This window comes from Streptopelia decaocto, assembly GCF_964273445.1.
Source record: "Streptopelia decaocto genome assembly, chromosome: 18".
Classification (NCBI taxonomy): Eukaryota; Metazoa; Chordata; class Aves; order Columbiformes; family Columbidae; genus Streptopelia; species Streptopelia decaocto.
Window position 1 is genome coordinate 2,609,640 of NC_138673.1, and position 6,507 is coordinate 2,616,146.

The following is a 6,507-nucleotide window of genomic DNA, read 5'->3' on the forward strand; positions in this document are numbered from 1 at the left end:
CTCTGATTCTCGATCAGTTTGAGGTCTGGGTGATGGTTTTGCCCTCTTTCCCAAACTGTACCAACCTTCCAAAGCACAGACATTCATTGTGTCATTTTATGTCTCACTGTGTTGTCTAATACTTTATAAGCCTCCTGTCTTTTAAAGTATATCATACATAGGCAATAGATATTCCCTTCTAGCTTCTGTTCTTAACAAAACAGAGAAAATCAATCAATCAGAAGCAAGCTTACAGGCACCGTCTCTTGCATGGCACAAAATAATTCCATGTTGTATCTTCTGCTTTTTTCCAGTCTCTCTGAAATTCTCTTACCTACTGACATAGTGAGAACTACATGCTGTGAAAAATCACAGTGTCTGTGTTATATATTTCTGACAAGACCTGGTATTATCCGGGGAACAATCCGTTAGTTATATATCGAGAGGTGAGAGCGTGTGCCTTTAACTCATGTTAACTCACCATGGTTTCAAATCTGAACACTTCTCAGAGTGAGCAGGTAAAATTGAAGGCATTAGGATTCTGTCGTGTCCGGTTACAGTCAACCTTCACATTCTAGTCTACTTCTGAAAATAAGAAACAGTGGGTTTTTGATCCAGTCATTTTTGGCTGAGCTAACCAGATTCTGTGCTGTTAAAATGTTTCAAAAAATGGCTTTTTTTGGCAAAATATTTTCCAGGAATGAAATATCCTCCTAAGTCTTTTAGGAGACTGCTAGATCTGAAGTTAAATCCAGTTCTAATACTGTGTGGGTGCCTGGGGCCAGATTTGGTTCAGCATTTGCAGCACCACTATCCTGTCTCCTGTGCATCTTTGCCATCTAACCTCTGATCATAGAAACACTATTTCAGCGGAAAATTAGTGGTTTGGGCCAGCAAGCCCTGGACCTGCCTATTTCTGCTCATAAATCCTCAGGGTTTGATGAACAGCTCACACCGAGAAGGTTTCTGATGTGTGTATGTGCTTGCAGGTGTAAGAGCCAAACCGAGTTCTGCATGACATCAAGACGCTCTTGCAAAACCAGTTTTAATCAACTACAACTACGATCACCTGCTGTACAAGCCGCGACTGGATTGTCTGGTGTACCAGCCGATCATATTGGGCGTGTAAGATTAAATTAAAGTTTTCTAATCATGTTTAGGAACATACAAAATACTACAGTCTAAAGTGTAGCAAATTAATTCTTCAGGCGTAGCCTAATTGGATGGAAATTGATTTATCATGTTTGGGCCAGATGAGCCAGTAAAGCGTGACTGGGAGCAGGGAGGTATGGAGAACAACATCTGTGTGTCAGTAACATTTAGAGAAAAGAATATGTCCAAAAGAAATGAAGAGTATTATGTTGAAAAGGCTCTCTGAAGAGGGAAGAAATGATACGTTCAGAGTCTCCATTGTTCATATATATAAAGTGACTGAAAAGCCTTTGGTTATTTCTTAAACTCCAGGATATAGTTAGGTCAGCATGGGAGGGAGAAGATTATTTTTTTAGGCTCTGTAAATATTGTTGTTCCATAAAAGGAGAATTTCCAACAATCAGGCTATTATATTACTAAGCCATTGTAGAAATGAGTATAAAATTGCTCCTTTGTAAGAGTCATGCAGAACTTTTAGATAGCCAGGGTGGAGTGCATCCATAGAAAAGGTCTCGTTCTCTATAGGAGACAGTCTATTTTACAGTAATTTCTGTATCTCTTGAAGTTCTCTATAGACCCGATTAAACTCTGTGGCACTTTCCTATAGTAATGGCACAGAAAGCTTTTGAATTTATCTCCCTGATTCACCTTTAGCATTAGGTGAATATTCCCTTTCATTAACGTATATTCAGCCTCATTTTGGCTGCCAGCCTGGGGAATGCACCGACTGATGATATAAAGATGTAATAGCCCAGAAAACACTTGCCAGGAAAAAAAAGTGCTGGTCTGTGGGTAGGTAGCAGGTATCACATGGGGTTTTTCTGGAGATATAGTAGCTCTGCATGGGTATGCGATGTTCTGCATCTCTCTTGCTTAACCCCGTGCCTTACTGCACGCTTGCAATGTGCAAAAGCACCAAACATTGCAGCTCAACAGAAAATGCATCATTTAGTGAAGTTTAGTATTGTGGTGGTCTGTTGAGAAAAGAAACACGTTCCAACCAACGCTGCGGGAAGGTGGGTATGTGGGCTTTGTGGTGACCGCTCCTTGGACAAACGCAGGACAAAAGTGCTGGAAAAGAACCTTTGTGAATTCAGGAGAGCAGCCCTTTTTATTCACCGGTCTCCCTTTTGGAGGCCAGGGGAATGTCAGCAATATTCTTAGAAATGTGGGGTCTGCTACCAGCCCCTCCAGAGGGTCAGCGTCACCTGTGCTGTGTATCTTCACTCCTTCTTAACACCAGTTTACCAGAGACTGAATGTTTTCCATTTACCCAAATATTGTATCCGAATATAGGATTTTCGTACTGAACAAGCTGATTCAGATTGCCTGCTATACATGTTAAAGAGATGCGTAATATTATTAATAATATGAGTAAAATTAAATTTACTTATCACAATGAGAGGAAGAAGAATAAAGTTTATTAAATCTCCCCACCAAAAGCGCTGACTTACCGAAAAGAGCAAGTCTGCATTAAGAAGAAGCTAATTTGCCATAAAGAATTGCTTTACTTATGTAAAGGGACCAATTGCTCTAATTGTGGGCAGCACACAGAATGTCTTCCAGAGAAGAGCCGCACTTTCTTAAATTTGAACTGCACAGGTTCTTGGAGTTCTGCTCTCCCCAAAGTGAAATGGAAGCTTTAATCACCTGGAAAATTAGAGGACGGCGTTTGGGGCATAGACACAAGAACTGAGGGGAGATGCTGCTTGCTTCCCATGGAAAGTCCAGCCTTCCAATTAACTGAAAGGGATATTTCTCTCATGACTTACAGGATGAACCTGCTTAAAAACTCACAACCGATTGGTATCTCTAATGGTTCATTTTGACGCTGAACGACTATGATACAACAAAATCCTCAGTCTATGAAGGATACATCACAATCACAGCTGGGCAGCCCCACCAAAAGCCATCAAAGGAGTGGACAATACGATGACTTTGTTCACTCCCTTTCTGCCAAAAAGGACACAACGGATCTGAGAGGACGAGTCTGTTTTCCTAAGCAGGTTCTTCTCACCAGAGATATTAAACAGCTGGGGAAAGTTCACCTCCTCCTGAAGTCGGCTCTGATCTTGGAGCTCACGGTAGGTTCACCTTGTGAATCTGTCAAGTGAATATTGTGCAGCAAAGCAGAGGAAGGGGATGGATTTGCTTTACTTTCAGTCCTTATTGGTTTTCCCCCTATCTGTGGGTTTCCAGAGGAATTTTAGGCAAAGCAAATATTTTCTTGTGGCTTCGTGAAGCACCAAAACACAGGGTAAAGCAGGATGCAGTGAGATCTGGTGCGTCTCACATGGAATACCTTTACACCTGTGTGCTGACGTCCTTTAAGTAAATCTGGTTAAGAGCCCTGATATCCCAAAGCATCCACAGTTGCACAAAGGAAAAAACTGGGATATTCCCCCTTCTAACTTCAGCACCTCATGGCTTCTGCAGGGATGACATTTTTCCATCGAGTACAGGGAGAACTTGGCTGCTGAATGCAGGCAGGTAGGACAGGGGAATCCTGCTGCACACAGCGGTGCCGGGAGCTGGCAGATGCAGGGACATATTCTGACAAAATTTCAGTGACTGGATATACAGCCTCACACCCAATTTAAAAATTAAGGTCTTCAGTATTCAATGCACAATGCATTTCTTTTACTCATAGGATAACAGCACTTAGCTACTGTATAGATTTGAGCAAGTGAACATTTAGAAGACACGCATCTAAAATTTTCACTCAGTGCTGTCAAACACACAGTATCAATTGGTAACATTGATTCATATTTTAGCTGTGATGTGGCTGGAGTCCAAAACAGGACTAAGCCACGCCGTAGCTTGGAAATGGGCCATCTCCTGCCCAGCCTAAGCCGCGCTTAGTGTTGGTTGGGAAAGCAGTACCAGCACAGCTTTGCAAGGTGAAGACCCACCGTTGGTGAGACTGTGCAGGGCTTCACTGAAACCACCAGATCTTCTCTGCTTTGTATCAGTTGTGGATCATCATGAATGCCTTAAAGTATTCCTCGGAGTGACTTTGAGCACATCCTCTCCTCCGGTGGAAGCAGGCAGGAATAAAAACTGAAATGCAGGAGAAGCTCAGGGACAGGCACACTCCTGAGCAATCCAACGCTGGGGAAGTAAATCCCCATGGAGGCTTCTGGGATTATTTAAAGGAGGTGGTAAATGACTCAGAATAAAAATATAACATAGTCCAGAATCACCAGCTGTGTTTTCTTTCATACTGTCTAACAGCAATTGTGTGCTGTGTCTGACAATGAAAACAAAGTAAAACTCTTTTGCTGGAGTTCACAGGCTGCCAGATTTCTGGGCAATGAGACTCTTGAAAGAGAAACTACCCTTCGGACAGGAGAGAGACCTCCCGCCTGATTTCTTCTGAGCAGCCTGTTTTGGGGTCAGTGAGTCCTGGTCTCATGGATCGAGTGGCTTTGTAAGGAGCTTCACATTAGTGATGTTTTTATAAGAGCTGTTGCAGAGGTGATTAGTATGTTTTATATCAGGTGGTTATATGCATATCAGTAGTTGATAATGTAAGGCATTCATAAGCAACCCGTGCATCTGCTGGCCTCATAATAATCCGTACAAATTGATTAAGAACTTATCCAGATATCCTTTAACTAACCCTTTACAAGCTATTTATAAATACCCCCCTAATACAAAACACTCTCACTCAGCTGTTCTCCTGACCTTGGGCACAGAGCAAGAGGAATCAAATGCATGAACTCCTTGCAAGTCCAGCTAATGATAACCGTAGGATTGAATTTGCATGCAGATCCGTGCATGGTTCAGTGCGATTTCCCCGGACCCGTCACTGGCTGTAAGTGCGATCGCTCCTGGCCTGCACGCCTCGCTGCGCGCCAGCACGGGCTGCTCTGGTGCAGAAAATAGGGCAGGATGCTCCCGGCAGCGCCGTGTTCCTCCCAGGAGCTTCCCGGCGCTTGCGCTGTGCTGCAGGGGGATGTCTGTCCGCTGCCACTCGAAACTTGTTTCACACAAACCGCTTCTGAAGCACCAGGACTGGAAATCAAGACATCTGAGAAGGAAAAACCCGTATGATGCGATGCACCGACCCATCTGGCAATTCTCATTGTGCAGAGAGACAGCAACGTGCTTGCTCTGTCAGCTCAGCCTCCTTTTTTCCCCTGACCTTATTTCTAGGGCATCCCTGGTGCTCTCTGACCATCAACCCCTTTTCTCAGCCCTTCAAGCAACCTTCAACCTTATTTTCCTTCATTCGTTCTCCTGGCTCCAACGCTGCCAGTGATGAAGACAGAGCCTGATTTTAGGCCAACTGTAGCTCTCATGGCCCAGACTCGCTCCTCGGATGGACAAGCATCGCTTCCCCAGGTGCTTCTGCAGAGATGGTGCCTTTGGTGGTTCCCTGTATTTTCGAAAGACCTGTTTTGTTACCTGATTAAGGCTGAGCAGGGGCGAGCTTGGAGCACGTGCATTGAACACTGGAGGGAGCATATGCAGAGCTACATCTTGTGCTTGTGGAAATCAGTCCAGCCCATTGCTTCCTTGAGCTCTGGGAACTCCCATCATTCACATCAGCTGACAATCCTTTCTGGCAGCAAACCTGAAGGTGCTGTTTCTCTTCACAGTTTAATTTCACTTGGCTGAGACAACTGAATGTTCCACTTCTCCATAGGATGGAGCCGCTGAGCAGCATGCTCTGGTGTGAGCATGGAGCTCATTTCTTCTTGATACCGTGGACCACGCAGTAATAATGGCTGGAATTTGCCAAAATGCGCGGCATAAATATGTTGACTGTATTATGAAAAAAATAGAAGGTGAAAGAAAAAGGAAGGGAAAGTACTTTGATTATCAAGGAATTTTAAAAACCCCACACCTTAATTAAAAGAAGGCTATGCAGAAATTTTAGCCACCTCTGAACATTTCTCCTTGCAAAGCTGCAGGAGGATTTCACTGGCAACAAATTATTTTCATCAGACACACAGAAATGTTATCATTTCAGTTTTTTAATAGCTGTGCTGATGCAGGTGGTTCCTTCAGAAACAGCCCATAACAAAGCTGTTCAAAAACATCTGAAATCATTTGAGTAGTGAGTACTGCAAGAAATCATGTTTATCAGAAATCTGTCCTTGTTTTCTGGTGAGATGCTTCAATAGTGTGAACGGCGTCGTCTCCGTGATGTCGGTTGTAGATCTTTTCCCTCTTACATGTGGTCCCAAACCAGGCCCTACACAGGTGTTGATTCCTCCTTTTTACTCTCAGGACTTAATAAACCAGGCTTGTCTTGACTCCTTCACATCTGTTTTCCCGCTTGCGAGAATGTCTACACAGTGGCAAAGCATCTATGATCGGGCAAAATTTATTGTTTCACTGATTCCTGGAACTGAAAATATTAATGAT